Source organism: Epinephelus lanceolatus, chromosome 5 (genome assembly GCF_041903045.1).
Source record: "Epinephelus lanceolatus isolate andai-2023 chromosome 5, ASM4190304v1, whole genome shotgun sequence".
Classification (NCBI taxonomy): domain Eukaryota; kingdom Metazoa; phylum Chordata; class Actinopteri; order Perciformes; family Serranidae; genus Epinephelus; species Epinephelus lanceolatus.
In genome coordinates this window covers 18233103-18258971 of record NC_135738.1, presented here as the reverse complement: position 1 = coordinate 18258971, position 25869 = coordinate 18233103, and the positions used below count along the sequence as shown (strand labels likewise).

At 40.2% G+C, this 25869-nt stretch overlaps 1 protein-coding gene across 1 annotated transcript in view; it reads right to left on the bottom strand.

The window, feature by feature from the left end:
* tp53i11b (tumor protein p53 inducible protein 11b) overlaps positions 1 to 23708 on the bottom strand; it is a 48523-nt gene extending 24815 nt beyond the window's left edge. Inside the window, exons 1-2 of the mRNA XM_033635594.2 lie at positions 23576 to 23708; positions 19918 to 20039 (exon numbers count right to left, since the gene is read on the bottom strand). The gene's annotated coding sequence lies outside the window, so the exon portion shown is untranslated. The remainder of the gene's footprint in view (positions 1 to 19917; positions 20040 to 23575) is intronic.
* Between the last annotated feature and the right edge of the window lie 2161 nt (positions 23709 to 25869).

The window sequence follows — 25869 nt, the reverse complement described above, 5'->3', positions numbered from 1 at the left end:
TCTATGTTGTCTCACTGATGCAACAGCCTAGCTGCCCCCACTGCCGCTGAGGTTGGAGCTGTAAACCAAGAAGAGGAATCTGGAGATATGGAGAACTCCTACTGAGCTGAATATTGCCATTAAATTTGGTACATATATCTCTGATGAATCCTTTTGACAAGAGTCAGAGAGTTTGGTCAAGATTTTCTCATATCCAGTGAATTATCTCGTGTACAAGATGAATTGGCACAGACATTCATAGCTCCTAGTCACTGCATCATACTGACTCTGATGATACTCTGACTTTTCATTTAATGCTGCCATGAGGTTGATGAAAACTTTGTTTTTCTTGCAATGATCCGGTGAACGAAGAATCCAGAAATGGAGGAAATTCTTGATGAATTAAAGTCATATGCAGCCATGTCGATTTTTTAATGTGATGAGTACATTCCAAACAGACAGCTCTTTCTGACGGGGAACTGAACTAATTGGGAAACTTATCTATGGTCTCTTCAAAGCCAGACTCCACTGAAATAAAATTGGGCATATCGTTAGTTCAGGCAGGACACAATGTCAAGCTCAGTTCATATCCAAGTTACATCTGCTGATGTCAAACAGCCCAGTCAACTGATGGAACAGCTGATTGATGCAAGGGAGTCAGCTGATATGATGATTCCTCTCTATGCAACCAATTGGAAAATCTCATTCAGGGCGCCCTGTTTAAACTGCTCTGGCCTGCCTACTGTTGCTGCTTCCTCTATAAGCCACTTCCTCCACCCCAGCTCCTCCTTTTCATGTTGTGTTTGACTTATCAGTGTCATTTCTGTTTGTCACAAATGCTGCTCTGTTCTGTTCACGGGGGTCAAATACTGTGCAGTCGTCAGCCTTTAAAAACACCTTGTGCTTGACCAGGTGCTTCCTCAGGTTTGAGATATTTCCGTAGCTGGCCTTAAGTCGCAAATATTGCAGCGAGCGCAGTCTGCATCAAACTTTGAGATATGGAGCCACACCTTCGACCTCTTTCTCTCAGCCATGCTGCTTTGTTGATAGCTGCCACTGATGTGATCACGCTCTCGTGCGTACAATGCTGCATTCATGATAGGCAGTGAAAACGTCACTCCTCCACTCTCGAAGTCCCTAGGATGCATTCAGGTACCGAAATGCGGTACCGTTTGATTTTACGTGAATCAATACTCGGGATTACAGGCCTAATTTGGTCGGTACCAATAAAAGTACCGAACTCGGTACCCATCCCTAGTGACTTTGGTGTTTTAAAGGGTTAGTTCAGATTTACCATGATCACAAAATATCACAAACAAACTACTGATGGAGGCAGAGGTAGACCAGCAGCTGTCTTGTCTGGAGTCTTGTTCTGAAAAGTTTCACTTATAGCTCAGTTTCCCATCAGAAAGGGTTGTCTGTTTGGTAAGTACTGAGCATATAAATGGATTACACAAGACTTGGAATATACTGCATGAGTTGCGTGTGAGTTTGTAAATGGATGTTTTTATATATTCTGCTGTTGTTAAATGTGATCACCTATGACTATTCATTAATAAAGTTTTCTACACAAAGTCAACGTAACGTGGAGTGAAGAACTGATATACAAATGGTCATTAGGGGGCTGATTTATTCCTTTAAGATGTCTGGTCCTTTCATTCTCAGCATTATCCCTGCATCAGTACTATGTGATGACTAAAATGCATCTGCATTTGACCTGTGTTGGGTTGTTGATAGCAAAAGTAATGGGAAATTCTTCTGATGATTATTTGTAGTCATGTTATCTAATCATTATATCTCTGATTATGTGTGACAACATCCAATAACTGAGAGAAACTGAGGCACAAGTCTTCCCTGACGCATGCCAACATGACTGTCTGGTGCCCTAAGGCAAGAGAAGCTTGGTAACTGTGGGACTCCACTTTGAAGTCTGTGAGTGCTTCGCATTTCCACAACAACCTCAGATATCTACTTTACAGTGACAAACTGATTCATTCCCACTACCTCCAAGAAATGTTTACAACATCCTTTCTGGATAGATAACTGCAGCATGCAGCACCACGAGCAATTGTGATCAGAACAGAAGGTGTCAAAAGTGCTTAGATGGAACGGGAACAGCATGAGGAAAAAGCATTGTTCACCTAGACGATGTGTTCGGCATTCAAGATTTGTCACTTGTTCAACTATGCAGACACAGCCTCCCTCTTTTATCCGTCAACCTCCTTCTGGAAAAAGTCAGCATTAAGATATTCGTGCATATCCAAAAACCTGCTGACATCCGAATCTTTCACAATTTTTAAAAGTAGGTGTGTCTCTTCTTCTGACAGGAGATGTGGGCATCTGTACCCCAGCCTAGTAAACTGTTGGCAAGTTGGTTTGTGTACGACAGATGCATGGCAAACTGCAGTAAAATCCCCAACTGAGACACATATTCTGAATGTGCTGTTCAAAGAATGCTCCTAAAGCCTGAATAGTATCAGCATATCCTACAAGTCTTAATCAGAAAATGCTACATTTGGAAAAAGACCTTATTCATAACATCCCAACAGAATATGCTGCTTACATGACCCACATCAAATTCAAGTGGAATATTCATGTGCATGTAAATGTAGTCATTCAGAATAAAAACTGAACACTGCTAGGATTAGTTGCAATTATACTGTAATAAACAGTAAACAGTGCAGGTGTTCAAAATATTGTGGTAACCTCCTGTGTGCTAGATTACTTGTAGCATCAGGAGCAAAAACACAGGAGACAAAACCTCTCACACCATGTTGTGCAGAGGTAAGAAAACTACTGACACATGACAAGTCTAAAATTGTGCCTCCTCTCTTCGCGTGGCCTGAGTAATCACACATTTGACACATCCAGTTGACCGTGACATCAGTACAGCTCAGTCGAGGGTAGGCACAGGCAACAGCAATCTGCACATTATATTGTGTTGGTGAAGAGACGGATATGAAGATGTATCAAGTCATCCACGGGTGTCAAATCCCAGATTTCTTCAAATCACCTTAAGTAATGGTCTCATTGCCTAACAGATGCTGGCTCTGACGTGGGGGAAATTACAAATGAGGTTCAGTTGTGGCAAAAGGGCAGAGAAAACAAATGAGGACAGAAAGCAGTGCCTATGACAGCTGGTGATAAACAAAGGACAATAGCGAAGGCAGTGAATTCCTATCTTGAGTTAGAACAGACCACCAATGCATACCCTGGAAACTGTACTCTATACAACACAGTGAAGATCTGTGCACACAGTCAGTCTGCGGAGAGAACTACTCCTCAGTTACTATCAATGGATTATTGTGCCGAGTCCAACAGATTAATACTGTTGAATCATCTGGGGACAGTTACCACGGAATTAAACAGTCGTAATGATTCCTGGGATTTGGAGTTTCCCTGCCTAATATCCAGTTATTACATCACATTGCAGCAAGGGAAATCACCGTCCTGTTGGCTGACTTATTCTAACGTGATTATGTAAGAAGTGTTCTTCGAGTGTTTACTGGGGATCTTTTAGAGTCACAACTACATACAAAGCCGAGTATCCCAGTGGTCATTGTTACTGTAATGAGATGGAACAACTACATCTGTTCGGGTAAGGTTTTTAACAATGCAAATCTGTTGAAAAGTTTCAAGATTGTAAGATTTGAATGCTACACAACTGCCCTCCTTATAAAGTGAGATATCACTCAAGAATGTGCATTTCTGAGTAACAATTTTAAGCACTGTCCTTTGAATTCAGCTGTAGGGATTGTGGATAATGACTTAGTTCACATAACAGTGGTCCAGCTGTGTCTCAGTGGAGGCCGCCCTCCATCCCTCCTCCTCTTTGTACTACAGCTACTCCTTCATGATTCAAATACAAGAAGAAGAAAAAAATAAAAGAACTGTAATACTTTTTCAATGCTGGTTTGAGCACTGTTGTGTTAACCCTAACCTAAACTCTGTACATGAAATTAAAGAAACTCACCAGCATAATAACAATAAGGCAACCAACCAACAACCCATAATGCGACACTCCCCAGTAACAGGCTCGCTCTGCAGAAGCAGTAGGAGCCACTTGTTCCATTAAAAGTGATGTGTTGTGAATATATTAATGTCTAGCCCTCAAATATAATACCCCCATTTATTCAAACTTAATTTTCAGGGAAACAAACATTGTCTTATATTTGAAGCACAAAAACAAATCACAGCGAGGGACTGTAGCTTGACTTGACACTGATTCATACTCAAACACACAAACACAATGCATAATTTAATGGTGTGTAAAAGAAAGAGGTGGTTATTTTTACCATCTGTTACATAGGGCCCATGTGGGGCATGGTATGGCGAGCTGAGGAGGGGCAGGGGGGTGCCAGTGATTGTTTGGTGTTTCTATCTATGGAGCCATCTTGACACGGCAGGCTTGCTGTGAAGCCAACGCAGAAGCAGTAAAGACATGGTGAGGTAAAGCAGAGCTGACAGTTAGTGCACACAGGCAGCTGGAAGGTGAATGAGCTCCTCCACAGAGAAAAACCATCAGAGCTCAGCAGGGATCCATCACACGTGGAGAAAAGAGGACGCAAATTAGGCCTGGCCTCTAAACGTATACACCAACAGAGCTGACACAATACACTGTTGCTTCTGTGCTGTGACACACTGAGAAACACCCAACCAGTAATTATTACAACTAATATATAATTATCATTATTACTGTTATGCAGTGCGTAATAGTTATGGTTGTTGCTGCTCTCCTCACCTCTGCTCATCTCACTATAATTTAAAACATGGTGTATCTAAAGCCCCTTTCACACATGCACTGCAAACCTGAAATCATCTAGGCGTTACGATAAGCTGTATATGAGAACACAAATGTCCGATTCAGTTGAGTCAGACATTAACCAGCGTTTGTCCTGCCAGTTTCCTAACACAAATCCATGTTATATCCGACTGGGCCCATGTGTGATAGACCAGGTAACTGTCCGGAGAATAACTGCGAATGAGTGGGTGATGACGTTTCTGTCATGAAACTCACGTGGAACCGGAAGACAACAAATGTCTAAGGGTGAAAAAGAAGAGTCATTTACATGACAAAGATGCTTTGAGTGTGTGGTTCGGTCTGACTAACAACCCAAAGCATCCGTATTTGACGACGGCAATGAGACTCAACAATTAACTATTTTTCTCCAGAGTTACATAAAGCACCTGCAAGATATGCAGTAATTACAACTGCACCGGTTAGAAAGCAAAGGCGGATTTCCTTTTCATTGTATAATGAAACAAAACTTTCAAAGAGGATTTAAAATTGTGCCAAACCTGAAGAGAGCTATGAAATTTTATGATCATAAAAATTCATTCATATTGTATTATCATTTTAGAGGTTGTAGCTTGTGGTGGTGTTGAATTCACCACAATTCAGCAGCATTACTAAATGCAACCGTCAAAATGATTACACAGATGAATCAACAACACTCTAAAAAAGTTTCACCAAAAACAGAACATTGTAACATTCATGAACGTAGGATTTATTACAGGACTTTTGCGTTAGACTGCATAAGTTTTGACTACTTGTACCTAATGAGCTGATAACTGAGTGTGCAAAATGTGCATGCCTCTGCAGAGTTAAATTGGCAGAAATAAAGTGGAGTGGAGTCACAGGTAGCTGGAAATACCAGATGTCACACACGTGTTGTCCAGGGAAACTGTTATCCAAGACTAATTAAATGATCTAATGAGGCAGGCTTTAATGACACACAATAAATGGTTATTAGTGGATAAAACTATGCGCGCCCAATTATTTCCCCCTCAAGACTCCTGGCATATTACAGGAGACTTTTAAGCATCTCAAGGGTAACCACAGACCCTCCACCACACAAAACACCATCACAGTAAAAGAGGGTCATGTTTCTGCACTTGGTAGATTACAGTGAACTACGTTTCACTACAAGATCATGGTAAACAGAGAGAACGCTGCACTGTTTTGCTTGTGGGTAACAATAAGAATTATAACTTGCTTAAATGAACACAGTGAAACACATGGTGGAGCCTTTTAGAGTCCTGTGAAATGCATTTTGCTTGGAAGAATAACAACATTATTACTATGATTATGGGGCTGTTCTACATTTTGGTGAGAGCTGTGAGAAATCTGAGGAGCTGTTTAATAAATGGATTTCAACGGGTAATGATTGTTTCTCCTGCAGTGAGGAGAAAAAAGTCAAAAATAGGCACTATGCAGTTTCATAATCAACAAAACAATGGATTGTTTTGTAAATCCCAGGGGCTAGTGCAGTTGTTAAAAGGATTTGAATGTTGGCTTCAAAACTAAAAATCATTTGAAGATTGTATCAATTAGTTTGTCAGGCGTATTTTTGAAATTACAACCCACTGTGTGGATATATTCTCAGTTTTTCAGGAATGATTAAGAGGAATAAAGCACTGCACATGAATCTGCTGCAGAGGTGTATAGTAGGATTAGTTTTTAGAGGTTGAGATTAACTGCACACTCTGGGTTTCTGACGCTAAAATCTGGGCCTAAAGGTCCAAACCCACTGAAAGCGATAACCAACATGCCTCATTGGACGCACATCAGTTGATGCTCTTATGGTGCACTGCAGGCATCAGATTTTAAATTTCAAGGGACAAGTTCTATGCTGTAGATACCCTTATTAATTTTCTATACATATTTCTATCTTTGAGTAGCCTATAATAAAGCATGAACACAGCTGTTGGGTGCGTACTGCTGCTTTGGTTGTAAGGAGAACACCAGTAAAGCCACTGGGGACCAGCCATCTCATTTCATCTTTACATTTTACTGGGTGAAAGTCACTTAAAGCACAGCCAATCAAACCTCTATAGTATGTTGATCAAATGCTGTTGTTAGGTTTATTTAGCAAGTTCAGATTTATGAGCAGTAGATGTCAGTAAATGTTGATAATAGATGACACAGGGTGGGTCCGTTGTGCTAACATAACTACCAAGGATTTATTGATCTTATTCTCAGTATGTGACGACACAACGGTTTAGGGTTTTAGTAGTAGGCTATAGCTGTTGGCAGTGGTAGTTGTTTTTGTTTAATGTACTTGTTCATTAAGTTTAAAGCTAAGCTAATAACGCTAACGTCAGCTATCTGAAACTGTTGTGCACTCTCGCTGCATGACCACCTCTCTGTCTCTCTGTCTCCACTCTGCCTCACTGAATTTGGAGCCTCATTTGATGCTCCAGAATTAAACCAGGTCAGAGTAGGGTCATCAAAGCAGTTTAATACACCTCAAAATGTTTTCTGTGCGTATTCTGCCATTTAAAACAATAGCTGTACTACAAAATGCGAGTGTCAGATGCTTTCAGTGCATTTGGGCCTCCAGGGTGATATTGATACTCCACTACTATGACTCAAAGAACTACACATATTATTTAGAGCAGCAATGTAAGCAAAACATTGTTTGTTCTCTATCAAGCTCACTGTCTTTTTAACTATATGCCATTTTTCATATCTTTACTGTTTATATTCTTCTGCTTTTCTGATCTCGTTGACCATTGTGCCAAAGAGCTAAAAAAGCAGTGTGATAATTTGTAATTTGTGAAAGTGGGGCAGACATGTTTCTGTGTTCCTGGGGAAACCCATAGGGCTGGGAACAATTACTTTCTCTCCCTGTCAATAAGTGAATGTTAAAGCAAATTAAACAGCTTTCTGGCTGCTCACCCCCTTGGATCCCCCCGACTGTGAACAGCAATAGAATGGAAATACCCTCTGTTAATGAATTTTGAAGTAACGCAGTATTTCAAATGCAAAATACTTGAATATTTGCCACCGAGGACAATTGCTTTTTTGTTAACCCATATCAATAGATGTCCCTTTAACAATACACAAAGCAAAGTTAATTGCACAGCTGATTGATTCCTAAGTGTGACAATATGACTATTTCAAGCCCTCCACTCTTTCCCTCCTTGCACAGCTTGTCTTGCTTATTGAAGCGCTACCTGGTTGCTAGGCAGCCCTGCTGGATGACAACAAGTACTCATTTGAGGGCTCAACCTGCGTCACTAAAGGATCTCTTCACTGGGAAGTAATTGCTAAGTAAAGGTCAAAACCAGATCCTTAAAATGTCCAACATATTGTCATTTATATTGCCACCCAGTAACATGTGGTTCATGTGAATAAATATTTGCAGTTTTATCATCTGCCATCTGACTTTCTCGCCTGAAGGTGTCTGAGAGAGTTTGTCATATACCGGTAATCACTTGCTCATAATTCCAGGCACAATAGCGGTAATGGATGCACACACACGCACACACACACACACACACACACACACACACACACACACTAGGGCTGTAACGGTACATGTATTTGTGTCGAACCATTCGGTACACGACTTTTGGTTCGGCACGACCCTGTTCCGAATTATTGGGCGCAGGATATTATTTTATTTTATTTTGTTTTATTTTAATTCCGTTTTTGCGAGCCGAATCATTTAAAATATCTAGTTCCACGACGGACATAATTGAGTGACAGACCAAGTCTGACCGTAAATCTCCGCCTTCACTTTGTGCAGCGCATTCTCACATTTTGACAACATGGCAAGTGAGCCTGACGAACCTGAAGACCCACCCGCAAACCTTAAGTCCTCCGTTTGGGAACGCTTTGGTTTCAGGGTAAAATACGAAGATGGAAATAAACAAGTTGACAAGACAAAAGCAGTGTGCCGACACTGCAGAACAGCAGTCGGGTATGTACTTGGAAACACGTCTAACATGCTAACGCATCTAAAGCGACATCACCCGAGTTTGAACGTTAACCAGCATGACTAGATAAAGCAATCTGGTGCAAACTACGATATCGTCGTCGTTTAAAAAGAAAGAGCATTTCCCTGACCATCACGCTAAAGAAATAACCAACGCCATTGGAGTTGAGTAAAATTGTTTAAGCTGCACTTTAGATATAAGCATGTTTTGTTTACTGCACTTTAACAAAGTGGGAAAGCTAAGTAAGTTCCTAGTAAAACTGAATCTGAGCAGGCTTTAAAGCTGACCAGCTGCACTATACTTTTTATTTTAATTGAGTAAAACTGTTTAAGCAGAAATTTATATTTATATTTTTCATTCAAAAAATGTGTTAAAAAAACAGCACGATTTTATTTTTCACTTTTATATTTCTATTTTCATTCAAACAATGTGAAAAAGCAGGATTTTATATATTTGTTTCATTCAAAAATTGTGTAAAAAGAGTTAACTGCTGTGGTGGTATGTTTTAATAAGGTTACCAATAAGTAAAAGATATTTAATAGTTGTGACTTGTGTACCGAGGTACGTACCGAACCGTGATTTTTGTGTACCGTTACACCCCTAACACACACACATACACACACATAAGGGGTGTGCACAGCAATAAGCACACTTCCATTGCCTATAAAGTTTCAAATGAGCCAACAATAAGGTCCCATAGTTACAGCATCAACATTAGTATGTGTCAGTGCTGGCAGGCTTTTCCCATATTAGGCCAGAAGCACACCAGGCCAAGAACAACACCGTCCGTCTTGTTGTCACACACTTGAAGATTGGGCAACAACGTGGGCTCAGTCTCTACATGATAAGTGACTGTGTATACATAACAAGGTATCTGCATTCAGAAAAAAAACTGTAGTTTACATTTTAACATTACTGCGATGACACATATACAAACACAGAAAGAAAGGGACATGTTTTCACAAGTTAGACTTGTGTTAATGATCCACCAAACACTGACAATCTGTTCACCTGGTCGATTAACGATAACAGCAATGTCAAACTCTGATTTTTAACTCTCTTTTTTCACTCTTTTTAACAGAATTTTAAAGCTGTGTGTTCCAAGTAGCGTTGCCACGATACAGGAATTTCTAACTTGGATACAACACCTTGAAAATATCGATAATCTGTGCTATTTTCAATACCACAGGGAAAATGTGACATTGAGGACATCCAAAGTGAATTTTTAATAAAAAGATAAATACAACAAGGCTATAATAAGAAAACAACAACTTCTCTTTTCTTGGTTAGTAGCAGGACGGCAGGATGACTGTAGTAAACCCTAACAATAAAGTTAGGAAATAGTGTTTGTGCTAAATGGTAAAAGACATCCTAAACTCATTTAAATAAAATGATAATGTTCTACATTTTTTAACCTCTAACACAAATTAAAAAAATCTTAAAACATCTCCACCAGTATTTCTTTACTCCCCGCCCAGAGTGACTTAGTTTGAGACTTCATACAAAATTTGTCCAACAAAAACAAAATCAGGTGCTGCCTCTTGTGCATAATAGACAAGCAGGAAATGTGTGATAACACTGTAGTTACCTCATAATTGGCTAGTATGCTTCAGTTGGCCCCTGGGAACAGACGGGCCTGTGAGCCGATCAGTTTGCTGATGATTTATGGAGTTGAGTATGAAGTTGTAAAACCACAAACTATAGACTTTTTGTGTCTGTTGGTAACCTAACAACTATCTGGCATGTGCTTCTTCCACTCCATAAGTGTAGCTACAGACTACTGGTAAGCTCTGCTGTGTCATCTTAAAGTGTTGTTTCATTTTTTCTGGGACTTATAATGGTCTTATAATTACTATAATGGTCAGGAAAACCATGCTATTTATATACTTTTTATTCTGGCATGAAACACACATCTAAACACAACAGGCATGATCGAAGTCAGGAAAATGATTGAGGTCATATCTATATATATTGTTCATTAAGTGGATAACATTGTGACAGGGCTAGTCGATATTGCGGAAAATGAGTATTGAAACGGTTTCAAATATTCTGAATCATAATGTATCAATAAACCAATATTTTTGACAACACTAGTTCCAAGAACAACAAGGATTGATGATGTTGACATTTAATTTGCCGGTTGGCCAGTGTGACAAATCACCTTGTTCCGCAGCTCATACTACAAGAGCAATGAAGAAAAAATCGAAAACATATGGGACAGCAGTTATCCTGGATGTGCTACCTCCCTCAGACTTTAGCAGACAGAAGACTAGTATCGACTTTGGACAGGTCATCTAAATCATCCAAGACAGAGGGGTGGAAAAGGCCATCATTTTGTCACCAATACCAAGTAGTGTACCAATGCCACACACTGCTTCTACTGCATGTTTGTGTCTCAGCTGCTGCAGCAGGTGTGTTGTGCTGCTAATTTCTTGCCATTGTCTACTTTGCACACCACAGCAGTTTGCTCAGTGTCTGAAATCTGCTAAACTGAAGCACTTCTACGGCACTGATGAGACATTGCTGTCTTTTTTTCTCTACTAATTCTACATGCTAAGCCACCTTGCCTAACCATGGTCATACCTGTAACTAGGTACCAGGTGATAAGTGTTAGTATCAATGCCAACGGGGCTTCCCCCTAATGGTCGACCAAAAAGGTCATTAGTCGGCAAGATATCATTGGTTGCTTAGCTGCAGGGAAAAAAAAAAACACAAATATGAACTCCATTAGGAGCTGCTCCTTGTCAAAATAAATCAAAACCTACATGACTGAACCATGTGGGAATTTAATTTGAAATGACAGACACAGGAAGTGGCCACACTCAGCAGTCAGACAGAGTCAGTTACAAACCAATCACAGCCGACACATATCATTCCCTTCTCCCGTAAATATTCAGTCTGTGATAAACACGGAAAGATTGATCATGCTAGTGCAGGGCTACTCAGAGCTTTACATCTGTCCCACGGATGATAGGTGTACACACTTATAAACAGCACCTGGAAGAAGATCAGCTCTGCACTCAGGATTTCAGGTAAATAGGCTATATGGTGCTTGTTAAGGTTTCCCAGCAACTTCGGACGCAATCTGCAACCACGCTCTTGAAAGCTGGCACAGAAAAGGCACAACAGCAGTGGCCACTTCCCGACCTCGTGTTCTCCAGGCAATTAAAGATTTAGCACGTGTACAGCCCAGCAAAATAAACAGCAAAATATATTATTTAATAATTAAATTAATATTGTTAACATGGAGCCGACTAGTCAACTAATGGCCCTAAATGACGACTACTGGTTGACTAGGAAAATTCTTAGCCGGGGGCAGCCCTACATTTTTCATAGCCTTTGTTTGGGGAATACAAACATGTTTTGAATAAATATAAAAAATCAAAATAAGAACTTTAAAATACACCAAACTGACCAGTGTACCATTGCTAAATGTAAAACTCTGCCTAAACAAAATATAGTCTTTATTTACAACATGTCAATTAGGAAATATTTGAAAAGTAAACAAGTCTCTGACCACGTTAAGACAGACAGGGTGCGGGCAGAGAGACATAACATTACAGACACAATTTGGCTGGTGCTCAAGTATTTAAGTTTGATACCCTGCCAGCCACAAGTATGACTCAAGAGACAGCTAAATCATTTTACACATTGTGCAGAAACATACATTCAAGTTAATTGGTTGCCACAGGTCATGGTTGTCTTCTCTCATGAGTCCCACTCTATCAGAGACAACCCTTGTCTCCAAACCTGCTATCCCTCTGTCTAAAACAAAGAACCTCATTTTACCATTTCATCAGACTGTCATTGTTTCTGTGTTACTCTGATGCAATGACAGACCCCCCCATCAGTAAGCAGAGCCCCCCGATCAGTAAGCAGAGCACCTTCCACAAACCGTGCAGCACACACAGCAGCATCCAAATCGACACGAGCACATACCATTCTTGTTACTATTCAGACTCCATGATTGGTTTGTCCATCATTCTCCCAAGCTGCAGACAGAGTGCAAATAATAAAGGCTCTCTGTGACAGAAAATCAATACTTGGAACATTGCATGTTACAGCCTCACCAGGAGTTCAACCTTCCTCTTGTCTGCACAAAATATGAGGCATTCTCAAACAATAATAAAGTTCAGTTAAAAGGCATGCGATTCAACATCAGGTAGCACAGATAACACAGCAATAATTTAATCTTAGTTAATGAAGGACAGTGACGAATTGTGCAAAATAATCAGTTGACACACAACAGAATTTCAGTCATTTCATTTGAGAAGTCATTACATCACTTCTTGGAAATGTTATGTACTTGCTCAGGAGGTGGGATACGGCTCACAGCACACCAGGAGTTTTAGACAGAGCCCACTTTACCAATAGGAAGACAGGCCTTAGTAATGTCTTTGTTGGTCAGTGGGTACTAGTTTTGTCTGGACCAAAGCTTGCAGCAGATTTTTTTTTGCTCTTCAAAACAACTCCCAAACTCTGTCTGGTGTGTGTCTGCGTGTGTGAGTGTAAGGTGTTTGATGTAGGGAAAATCACCCTTTTACCCCAAACGCATTCAAGCCATATTTAAACTACCAGAAAAGGTCAGACAGCTTGTCACTAAAACCATGGGCAGAATTTGCTCAACAGCCGCAGCAATCTGTGAAGACCTGAAGCTAATTGGATCACTTTTCACTTCCACAGAGGGGAAAACAGAATAAAAAGAAAGGCTATGGGCAGTGAATAAAACTGTTGCTGAATAATATGTTTGTGTTCATGTATTTGATGTTTTCTCTGAGTATTTCCACGGCTAGAACTTAAAAATGTCCATATTTTGTCCTTAAAAAAGGTTTTCTACCACAGAGCCATTACTGCCAATTTTTGTCACAGTCTATATTGTTAACTCATCTTCCCATATGCCAAAGCCACCTCTTGGTAAATGTGAATACACCCACGCAGCTTGCTAATCAGGTTTTCACTGAGCACCACAAATGCCATGAGGGCTCAGCTGAGTTTACACAGAAACAAATGAGGGAATCAACCTTAGCCAGTGGCAAATCAATGCCTGCACAGGGTGGCTGATGAACAAGCATGATGAGGTAAATATCTAATCGGGGAAAAAGGTTGCATTCGTCTCCTGGCCCTATTAGCTTCAGTTTATTCCCTCGGCAAGAGCCTGTTTGTGACTGCATGATTTTAATCTATTTAGAAGAAAATTAAACTTTTCAGCAGCAGAGAAGTTGTTCATTTTCTCTGCCTCATTAATGTCGGAAATCCTATCAGAGCCAGCAGTCATCCAAATAAAACGTCAACAGATGTAAAACACTATTAAGGCTGGGCAATATAGCTGTGAAAAACATTGGACAAATAAAAATATTTCAATGCAATTAATGATTTTCTACTGCTTTTGGGATCAAGCGTTAATTTAATTCGAAACTTTTAAGTAAATTGGTTCATTAGCTTTAATAATAATTTGCTAAGAATCATTAATTTGGACAACAGAATTCTGTATAACAACAACACAATATGATAACATCAAGATATGATTCCACTGAAAGTCAATAAACTATAAGACTGACTTATCGTCCAGTCCTGAAGACATAATATATTTACAGTCTGTCTGCTTTGACATGCCATGATAATGGCTAGTAAGCATACAGAATACCATCATCAACATACATTCAGAGCAGCATGCACACTCTACAGGTACAAATAACACTGCCATTTTTGTTCAAACACATAAATGATAGGTGATGGACCATCCAGTCCCCAAAATTTCTTCTTGTTTTTCTTCTCAAACATCAGCAACTGGTTGTGACCAACTGGGTTGTCTGTCTCTACTTTTCCAAATTTGTAAAAGCCGAAAAGGTTTACTTTTATCCCCAACATTATAACATGCTGTTCCAATTAATTACTGAGAATTAGGGCTGTAACGGTACATGTATTTGTGTCGAACCGTTCGGTACGCAACTTTCGGTTCGGCACGACCCTGTACCGAATTATTGGGCGCAGGATATTATTTTATTTTATTTTGTTTTATTTTAATTCCGTTTTTGCGAGCCGAACCATTTAAAATATCTAGTTTTCCGACGGACATAATTGAGTGACGGACCGAGTCCAACTGTAAATCTCCGCTTTCACTTTGTGCAGCGCATTCTCGCATCTTGACAACATGGCAAGTGAGCCTGATGAAACGAACCTGAAGACCCACCCGCAAACCTTAAGTCCTCCGTTTGGGAACACTTTGGTTTCAGGGTAAAATACGAAGATCGAAATAAACAAGTTGACAAGACAAAAGCAGTGTGCCGACACTCGGGTATGTACTTGGAAACACGTCTAACATGCTAACGCATCTAAAGCGACACCACCCGAGTTTGAACATTAACCGGCACAACTAGAAAAAGCAATCTGGTTCAAACTACGATATCATCATCATTTAAAAAGAAAGAGCGTTTCCCTGACCATCACGCTAAAGAAATAACCAACGCCATTGGAGTTGAGTAAAATTATTTAAGCTGCACTTTAGATATAAGCATGTTTTGTTTACTGCACTTTAACAAAGTGGGAAAGCTAAGTAAGTTCCTAGTAAAACTGAATCTGAGCAGGCTTTAAAGCTGACCAGCTGCACTATACTTTTTATTTTAATTGAGTAAAATTGTTTAAGCAGAAATTTATATTTATATTTTTCATTCAAAAAATGTGTTAAAAACCAGCACGATTTTATTTTTCACTTTTATATTTCTATTTTCATTCAAACAATGTGAAAAAGCAGGATTTTATATATTTGTTTCATTCAAAAATTGTGTAAAAAGAGTTAACTGCTGTGGTGGTATGTTTTAATAAGGTTACCAATAAGTAAAAGATATTTATCTGTCTATTTTTTTCATTACTGTACCGAAAAAAAACGAACCGTGACTTGTGTACCAAGGTACGTACCGAACCGTGATTTTTGTGTACCGTTACACCCCTACTGTGAATCATATACTTATCTTATCTTATTATAAATGCTGTTACTAATTGGGGTTCGGATTCATTAGATTTGTGGCTTTTGTGGCTTCTTCACAATAAAACATTTAGGAAAACCCTGTAAAGCACTGCTACACTGAGTACTGAAGACTTTTTCCTTGAGGCAGTGGTATTTGACTCATTAAAAAATTCAATGGGGCAGTTTTAAAAGTTCAGAAATAGGCATCACAACACATCAAAGTTCTTGTGTTAGACTGAAGGAAGTGAGTACATATTAGGAGCATCATTAGACAAAATGTTAGTCAAAAAGTACTTTCACTCTGCGGGACATGTGAGCAGGGTTTGACATAACCAATGGCCCGGGGCCAGTCAACACTTATGCCAAACAAGTTGATTGGCCACCCACTGGCCCTACGCAATGGAGTCTGCAATGTGAGTGATGTCGTTATTTTCAAAACACATGATCAATGAAATGCACATGGACGAATGGCGAAATGCATTATTGGATACACTCTTCACCCACTGGCCTGTGACAGAGATGGAGCATCTTTGCTCCATTGTTGCAAGCATTCTACCTACCGCCTACCTGAGCGGCATGTGCACATCCCGGAACCTCATTTTTCATTTCAACACAGCCCGCACTGAGCTGCGCAGCTTGGCTGTGCCTTATTTTGGGTTCAGCTCGTCGCCTATTTTTTTTATCATGACGCACTTCGTTCTCAGCAAAAATAGACAGTGAAAATGATCTGTTGATGGCCATTTTGTCATCATACCAGAAACATTACACCAGCACAGTACACCAGAAATATCCAAAAAGCACCTTTAAGTGATGACAACAAAGACCCAGCAGCACCTCTACTCAAATGATGACAGCAATGTAACACCTTTAACAACAGTTACAATTTCTGTTTTTGTAGAATATGTCACAATCATGAAAAAGAATGTAAATATTTATTTCTATCTCCACACCTAGAGCGTGGGACAACCTCTAGCTCACCTGGTAGAGCGTGTCCACCATGTAGACTAAGTCCTTTGCAGTGTCCTAGGTTTGATTCCAACCTGTGGCCCTTTGCTGTGTGTTATCCCCTTTCTCCCTCCTTTCCTGTCACTCTTCATCTTTGCTATAACAAAGGCAAAAGCCTTAAAAAATAATCTTAAAAAATAACAAAAAGAAAGCCTTCTAGTGTTTTTGTGGGTAGAATATCTTCATTTGTTAACACAAAGCTTTTGTAATATTTATTTACAATTGAGCACACACCATTTTGTGTCTATAGTAAATTTAAATGTTATCTGTAATGACATGAAAACATGGAATACAGCGACTGTGGTATGTTTTGAACAGTTTTGTAGCTCGACATTACAAATCAACAACTAAAGGTACACACCCAAAGTTGTGGGGAACTTCGCTGTTGTATATCATTTATAATAAATCACCAAAATTATAGAAAAATTAAAAATTTAATTATTTTAATATTTTGTCAGACCAGTGAAAATATAGAAGGCGCCAGTAAAACTCTGATCTACTGGCCCTGGGGGGGCCAGTGGGGGGGGAAATGTTACATCGGGTACTATATGCGAGTCATAACCACTGCATGATGTTTTGATGATTACACTCGGCCTTAGACAGTAGAGTTTCAGTGTTACAGTGTCTGTTTGTGCTCAAACACTGAGCAAAGGAAGTTGGGCGTCAAAGGTGCCACATTAGGACAGGAAGAGGATTTTTTTTCTAGCAATGTCAAGTAAAAGTAATTGTGGCTCTATCAAAGCAACACACCCACGTGTGTGTGTGTGTGTGTGTGTGTGTGTGTGTGTGTGTGTGTGTGAATACATGTGGCTGAGTGTGAGTGTTGTGTGCAGGCGATTGTTGGCCTCACGGCTAAATTATATTTTACCTTGGGTTTCAATAATTTTTGCACAAGGGCGCTCAGTTGTTAGCATGCATTTGCATACATTTGCATTCATTCATCCTTCAGTAAGTGTGATTTATTACTACTTCATTTATGCAATAATTGAGCATGTTTGAAGTAAAAACTTTTACAGTGAATTAAAATCAAGCCAATCTTGCATGCTTCTATCAATAGATACATAATGCAAATATGGGAGAGTCCAATGCCAGCAAGTGGTAGTGTTTGTACAGACTGTATGTGTTGGAGGTATGGATGTATTAAACCACCAGCATACGTCATGCTTCAAAGCACTTCAGGTGTGAAAAGGTATAAAACAGGAGCACCTGTTATTGTGTTGCTGTGTCTGAATTCTATTAATTGCATACAGAACAGTTTACACAGCACTAACACTATTAGTCGTTCCAGTGTGCTTGTGTTTTCTTTAGCTTTTTAAATGCAGTATTGTTAGAACATTCTTAAAGAGTTTGGATAAGGTCTAATTTCAGCATGAAATTGTTTGCTGGCTGGTTGTCACAGTCCAAATGGGAGAGGAAGAACAATCAATTATTAGCAAAGTCAGCTGATACTGTTTCTTGGAGGGAAACCTGCATATTCTGAGCACCACTGGCTGAGAGAGCACTGGCAATCAGTCTGACCACTTATGTTTGTACTATGCCATTTTGGCCTGGAAGGGTCTGAGTGCATGATTGTACCACATGGGCAAAAATCCAGACGACAATTATGTGGCAGCTGCGTCATAAGAATTAGATTCCCATCCGTATCTGCACCATCACAACAGGAAAAGTCACTTAAAAGACATTGTTGAACAAAGGTCAGCCAAGTTGGACCAAGGACATCTATTCTGGTGACAAAAACAGCTGTCACTGAATTTATGATGTATGATATTAATTGACCATATTTGGGTTTTGGAATGTTAAATGGCTAAAAGATGCGATGTGAATATCTAAACTTTGGCTCTGGGAAAATGACATTTTCTAAAACCAAATAAAATAATCAACCTATTAATCAAAATTAAAACAATCATCAACTGCAGCTCTGCATTCCTTACTAGAATCACATTTTTCAAAATGAAGACATTATCCAAATAAGTAGTTTTCTATTACAACCACAGAGAAAATACTTAAAGCCTCAGTGTGTAAAAATGGTGAGTAACAGTGACATCAGCGATCAAATTCTAGATTGTATGGCTCACTCGCGCTCACTCACTCACCCCTCCCATCGGGTAAGTGATGGTGGCCTTGTAGGACAAAAAGCCTTGCGCAGACAGAGATGGCATCATCCACAAGTTTTTCAAGTTAGCACAGTAATGCTAAAATAACACGTTTTATGTGATAGTCACGGCACAGTGCGGCAAATATAGGTTGGTACCTGTTCTTCCACAGGAGTTCTTTCCACCTGGAATAAGCAACGCCGATATTCACTCGCATTTTGTCCCGTCCTCACTTATCTGATCTTTTCCTTTCATTTGGTGGCGTGGTTTCCCTCTTACGGGGCAAAACATATGTGTGGTCCTCCATTTAAGGTGCGACAGAATCATAAAAGTACAAAGCAGGTTCACGCAGAAGCGCCCCGGATTAAGCTTCACCTTCTCTGTCTCCAGTGACGGCAAGTTCTAGGTAAACGTGAAAGGCGAAACACGTATATCCCTTTCGGCCACTGTATTCAAATATGGCGATGCAAGAGGGCAGCCTCCAGCAGACCGCGCCCTGCCTGTGTATACATAGAGGAATCATTATAAGCCTATGATAAAGCTTCCATTTGTATGTGAACTGCATTACACTTTAGTAAATATATATTTATGAAAGCAAGTGTTGATATTTGCTAATAAACAACCACATAAATTATACATTGTAACTTTAAATGAAGCAGCCTCTCAATGAACCCAGCTTGTTAAGTGATCAATAATGCAGCACACTAGCAACAGTTGTCAGTTATGTGGAAACCACATGTTCAGTGATGAACTGCTGCTGTTAAACAGAATCAGTGGGTGACCAGACGTACTATGCAAGTGTTGAAAATGTTAGACGAGATGCATGAGTGCTGCTGAGGAGAACTGAAAGGTGACTGTCCAAATGGCAAGGGGGAAATGTGAAACCATGTTAAAAAAAACAAAAAACAAAAACAAACTCAAAGCACGCACACACACAGGCAGCCAAAACAATCACAATGCTCCACTGTGAGCATGAATACATATATACAAACTCCAAACAACCACTCTGCACAGCGCAACTCTCTGAACAGCTGACCAGCACAGCCTGGTATAGTCCTCATTTCGGGTGACTGCAGATCTTTAACCACGGACAAATCAATCACTATTATAAACTATTTTAAATCAGAGAAGAGATACCAAACTTTTACTTACCAAATACAGATACTGTTAGATGTGGAGTTTGCACCTTACTCCTAACCCCAGTTGAAGAAGATGATGCTGCTGCTCCACTACTCCGCTCTTCCTAATATCCTGCAGGGTCCCCTAAAGTTTACCTGTGAATGAAAATTACAGCACATGTTTTAAAAATTAAGTCTTTTCTTCAATATGTCTTCAGCAAATTACAAAGACTAGAGTAGTCGCATAAAAGCCACAAATATTTTCAAGTAAACAAAAGACAGAGCAAGAAAGTCAAACAAAGGATGGCATCACATGTTGTACAACACTGGAATATGAAGTAATGGGATTATCAAAGATAATGAACCCAAAATGCGATTTTCCTCAGTTTATGCAGACAGCTGGAAAACGCCTGAGGGAAATGACTTGCCAAGAAATCTACACAGAGATTGTCCAGTGTTTTGACACCACTCAACAAAGGAATTGCTTTTCTGTCTTCCCCAGATGTAATCAATGAGTTGAGCAGCCTATCGCTGCCATAAAACAGCAAAGTCTGAAAAGCAACATATGGTCTTAGCTTCTCTAATCTTGTCCACTGGAAATAAACAGAGGCACAGCTGCTGTAGTCTCATTATTAAAGCCTATGGCAAACCCACTGTCACACCAGGCAGTAGGAAATTAAAAAGCAAAGATGCCAAGAAGAAAGCCATCCTCATTGGCAGAAATATATTGCACACAGTCGTCCCTAGAGACAGACCAGAAGTCAGAGAGATGAAACTAAATATAGCTTACCACCATTTTACTGAGGTAAATTATATTTGTTGCTATTTTAAGAACGCATCTAAGGCCACAATTACCAAAACAACGTGAGCAGCAGCGTTCCAAGTTAAGAGCTGTGACTGATAAGGCTGAGCTTTTTCTACATTCTCTGGATCAAAAATGTAGTAATAAAAAACAAAGTCTTCAGGCAGAGGTTCTTTTACAGCCACTGTTTAAAGAGAGATCACTTTGTGCTGCTGTATCTGATCCATCAGGGACGAGTGCCTCAGGCGGCATAAATACTACCCTAACACTTTCAATGGCCTGCACATTTGCACGTGTACACTCAAAATAACCATTAAAATTATAATAATTACAGTTTGTTGTGTAACTGGAGGACTGTATTGTGAACATACATGTTAATTAATCACTGAGGGGTTAAAACAAAAAAGGGGTCACCATCTGCTTTGGCTACCCAGCATGCAGCATGCCAAGAGTGTGTGAAGACCTGTGGGAGTGCCCAGGGATGTGCTCGGTGGCGCTGCCTGTCCCAGTGCCTCTTCACAAAACCTACTCAGAAACCCACATCCATCTACATACTGCTAAACCTTCTATGGGTATTTTTCAGGCAGCCTCACAGCCCGAATCCACTGAGACCAGGTTAACTCTGTCTATGTCCATGTCCAATGGGGTGCACAGGGACCCATGCAAATCTTGCAGAGAGAAACGATTATTTTTCCACTTGTTTTTGTGGTAAATATAGAACTGTTTCCACCAACAGTAACCCCACTGTGAATCTGTGCCCCTGAATAGGATGGTCATGATGTAATGTAATATTTCCATTGGTCAGGCAGGTATTAAGCACAGTTGTTAGATGACGTGTGCCACCTCTATGACACAGAGAGCTGTGCCATTGTTCTGCTTTAGAGCCATTAGTGAGGAAAAATTGCAGCAAAAAAATGGAAGAGTCTTTGAGGGTTGGCTGAGGTGACAATATCCTGCAGTCACAAGCGTTCATGGAGAAAGAAAACAATCCTAAAGGTCATCATGGGGCCAGATCTGACCCATTTACCAGAGCCACTTCTGAATTCAGAGAGTAGGGTGCTACTGTGTCAACAGTGAGACCATCTAATGGTCTGATTGCATTGTTTAAAAAGAACAGAGATGCTGTTGAACAGGCAGGGAAAATGCTGATGGCTACAGCAACACGGCCACAGTAATCTTAAACAGACATCCACTGCTGCTGCCTACTTCACATTAATTTGATTCATTTTCCACAAAGCTGAAAACTTTGTCACCATGGGCACAAAGAACAGAGAAGGAAGCCCTGTTTCATCTTTCCTATTTCCTCGGCCAATTAGAATCCCCCGCCCGCCCACGGAGGCTGGATGACATGTTGATTCCTAATCACAAGGCGATTAGAGAAAAACTGTGCGACTGCTGCCATGGGAATAAAATCTTGATTCATCAAAAAGACAAACCAAGTAAGCACTTTAATATCACTCATCTGTCTCCTTATTTGACGTCACTTTTTTTTCCCATTTTGAGATGTAGGTTAAGGAATGCAATAGCCACCATGTCACTTCCCTCATGTTGTGGGCTTCCATTTGACTCAAGCCAGCATCTTGGGTGAGCTTTTGTTGTGTGTTGAAATGTTTGAAGCAATACAAAAGTGGGCATGTGAATGCACACGCATGCACCGAGCAGCTGTGTCTGTTCAATGTCTGTCTTCCTTTTTAAATCACTCAGATTAGCTGTTGAAGGTGGGGAATAAGGCTTACTTATATTTAAGTCATCTAATGAGGAATGTTAAGGGGAAATGCAGTTTAGACTTTCCCCTGCAGACTGCTAAACAGTGAACTACAGCTCAGTTCAAAACACAGACAACATGACAGTGCTGCAACATTGCTTCATTCCACTTGGGACAAGTCTTGACACACCAAACACTGATGAGAAATATTAAGTGTTCAGCAAACTCTCTCACAGAATGATCTATCCCTCCGAAGCTTATTCCAACACACCTTATTCCTTTTGCAGTCAGCCACATTTGATCAATGCACTTAATCTCAATTACAATATCAGGACGAAAGAATAAATTTCAGCTGTGCTCCCATCTTCCCTGTGATAAACACAGCTAGTTCACTGGCTTTTTTCATGACACAATACTTAGTGCTGCCCTAATTGTGCAATTTCTGTCCCCAAAATAAACAGACATTTTGGCTCCCACTGCCCTACCACACCGGTTAATCCACTTTCACCTGTAAAGCAGTTAACTCTGCCACCCCCTTTTGAAAAGTTAATTTATTCAAGAGTTAAACTGTATGTCAAAACATGAAAAGTAAAATGTGTTATAGGAATAAAAAGCTGGAAAAGCTCAGCTCTGTGACTTTGATTAATGAATCAGGCTTTAACTAGTTACTCGCTAATGATAACCCCTGGCTGCTAAATAACTCCACAGTTATTGGGTGGGGTGTAGCAGCTCAACCGTTAATGCGGTTATGGAGCTAACTGAAAGATAAATAAATATATATATCAAGGGGTTACTCCTCTATTGAAGATAAGGATTTCACTTGACGTTGACGTTACATGCCATTGACACGAAGGGAAATAATTTGTTTTATTTGACAGAGCTCACCGCCACGCTCAACTTCGCTTCCCCGGCTTTTTTATATGTTAAAACACTTTTAAGAAAATTCACATTAACTACAACAAAACAACTTCAATAAAACACCTCTCACAGCAACAGTCGATAACCTCTTCCACTCACGTACTGTAGCCCGAAATGACTTATATTCAAGCTAGCAGTTAACCTAACGTTCACGTTAACTCTCTGAAGACGTTAACAGACACAAAAACACGCCTTGAAGCGCCTTAAAGTAAAATTGTACTTCGCGAGACAGACAGTATTAAAGGTATTTAAAAGCAGAAAACTTACAGCAGGAAGCGGAGAGGTCTCCGGAGTTTGTTTCAGCCGTTATAACAGTGATTGAGCAGGGCAGATAGTGCTGAGGCTCATCGCAGCGCTCCGTGCTTTCAGTCGGAGCAGCAAACAATTCAAGGGAGCTGGACTGTACCGTAATGACCTGAGCTCACACCGAGGCGCACGTTAAATTCTCTATACCGTAATACATGAGGTAGCAGTAGACCGTTAATGTCTGCAGTGAAAACAAATGCTCGTTTCAAAACTTCAAAAAAGACTCAAAAGTAGTGATGGTAAAAGAAGTAAAATATTTAACAGTGTAGTGTAAATACCCTGTGACAAGTAGTAAAGTACGCAAGTTTTTTCATCAAAATACACTTAAAGTGGCAGAAGTGAACACACGCATTATGGGGTGTAATCCAGGGGTGTAAATATAGACAGTGCAAGCAGTGCCCCTGGGGTGGAGGGGCCCATAGAGAGAGTTGGCCCTTGCAAGTGATTCAGATTGCCACCTTGGAAATATAAGATTCATTCATTCATTCATCTTCTAACCGCTTCATCCTCTTGAGGGTCGCGGGGGGGGCTGGAGCCTATCCCAGCTGACATCGGGCGAGAGGCAGGGTACACCCTGGACAGGTCACCAGACTATCGCAGGGCTGACACATAGAGACAGACAACCATTCACGCTCACATTCACACCTATGGACAATTTAGAGGCCGTTTACACGTTGCCGGCTATTTTCATAAACGGACATTTCACCGTCTCCGTTTTCAAAAAGATCTTCGTTTACACTTACCCGTGTATATATACACAAGAGCATGCCAAACCTGTAGGTGGCAGCGTAACGAGAGGCTCAAGCCTTCCATGTATCCATTGTCACCATAGCAACATAGGTCGCACTTTTGACACAGGCGCAAGTTCCGGCGCATACTGTGACGTCGGCTGCCTATAACTCCGTTTATCTCTGTTTATCTCAATTTACATGCAAACGCGCAACCGGAGTTTTCCAAAATCTCCACTCTGGCCGGAGTTTTTAGAAAGACTCGTTTTCAGAGGAGAAATCTCCGTTTGCGTGTACACGAAGGGCACAAACGAAGGAAGATGTCTCCGTTTATCAAAATCACCGTGTACGTGTAAACGGCCTCTTAGAGTTATCAATTAACCTAGTCCCCAATCTGCATGCCTTTGGACTGTGGGAGGAAGCCGGAGTGCCCGGGGAGAACCCACGCTGACATGGGGAGAACATGCAAACAGAAGGGCTCCCACACCCGGGATCGAACCGGCAACCCTCTTGCTGTGAGGCGACAGTGCTAACCACCACACCACCGTGCCACCCGGGAAATATAAGATAAATGATTAAAAAAATGTTTTTATTATTTTAAAGATGATGCCATTTGCTATATATGTCCTCAAAAAGGGAACCCTATTTACGTAATTTTCTTTTGGCTTTTTTAAAATATTCAGCAGCTATCATAAACAAAATTATATGCTTTTTCTATATAAGATATAAAATCTATAAATATATAATAAAAACAATTCAATTAAATGATTACTTTCTTACTTTCTTTGATATTTTTGTTATATATGCAATGATGAATGCTGGGTAGTATGTTGATGTTGTCCAGTGTCAAGTCTCTATTTGTGTCAAGACAGTGCATGCATGATAGTGTGCACTGAGGCCTGTCATAATAGTGTAACTTCCTTGCGCCACTGAGCTGATCTCAGCTACTTAATTTTCAGCAGGGTAGCTTTCCATGATAAAAGATAACAAAACATCCTATTTAATTAGTTAATTTATATTTTGTTTTAATAATATGAACCTGCAAAGTGACTATTAGCCTAAGTAAGAGTAGTTTGGCCAACTTGCCTCTGAAGTGTAGCGCAGTAGAAGAATGAAGGAGAAGGAAATGGAAATAATCAAATACAAGTACCTAAAAATTGTACTTAAGTACAATGGTTCAGTAAATGTAGGCTCCATTCCACCAGTGACATTCACTGTTGACTAATTGAAAGCACCACCCGGTGAGCATGCTGGGTGACCCAATCAAACGCACCCAAGATCCACAGGTGAACAGGTGCATGCTGGGTCAAGCTAAAACACTAAATGTTAAAATGCTTCAGCTGTGACTTCTACATTCTGCCTTCAATAAATTCTACTGTGCTCAGCCTTTGTGCTGTTTGTGACTGTTGAGCCTAATTCAGCTCGAACTTTTTGACTTTGAGTAGCACAATGGGACAGAGAGGCCGAGTGGACTGGTTTAAGCAGATTGTGGAGGACTTCACAGTGGATATGACAGAAAGACAGACA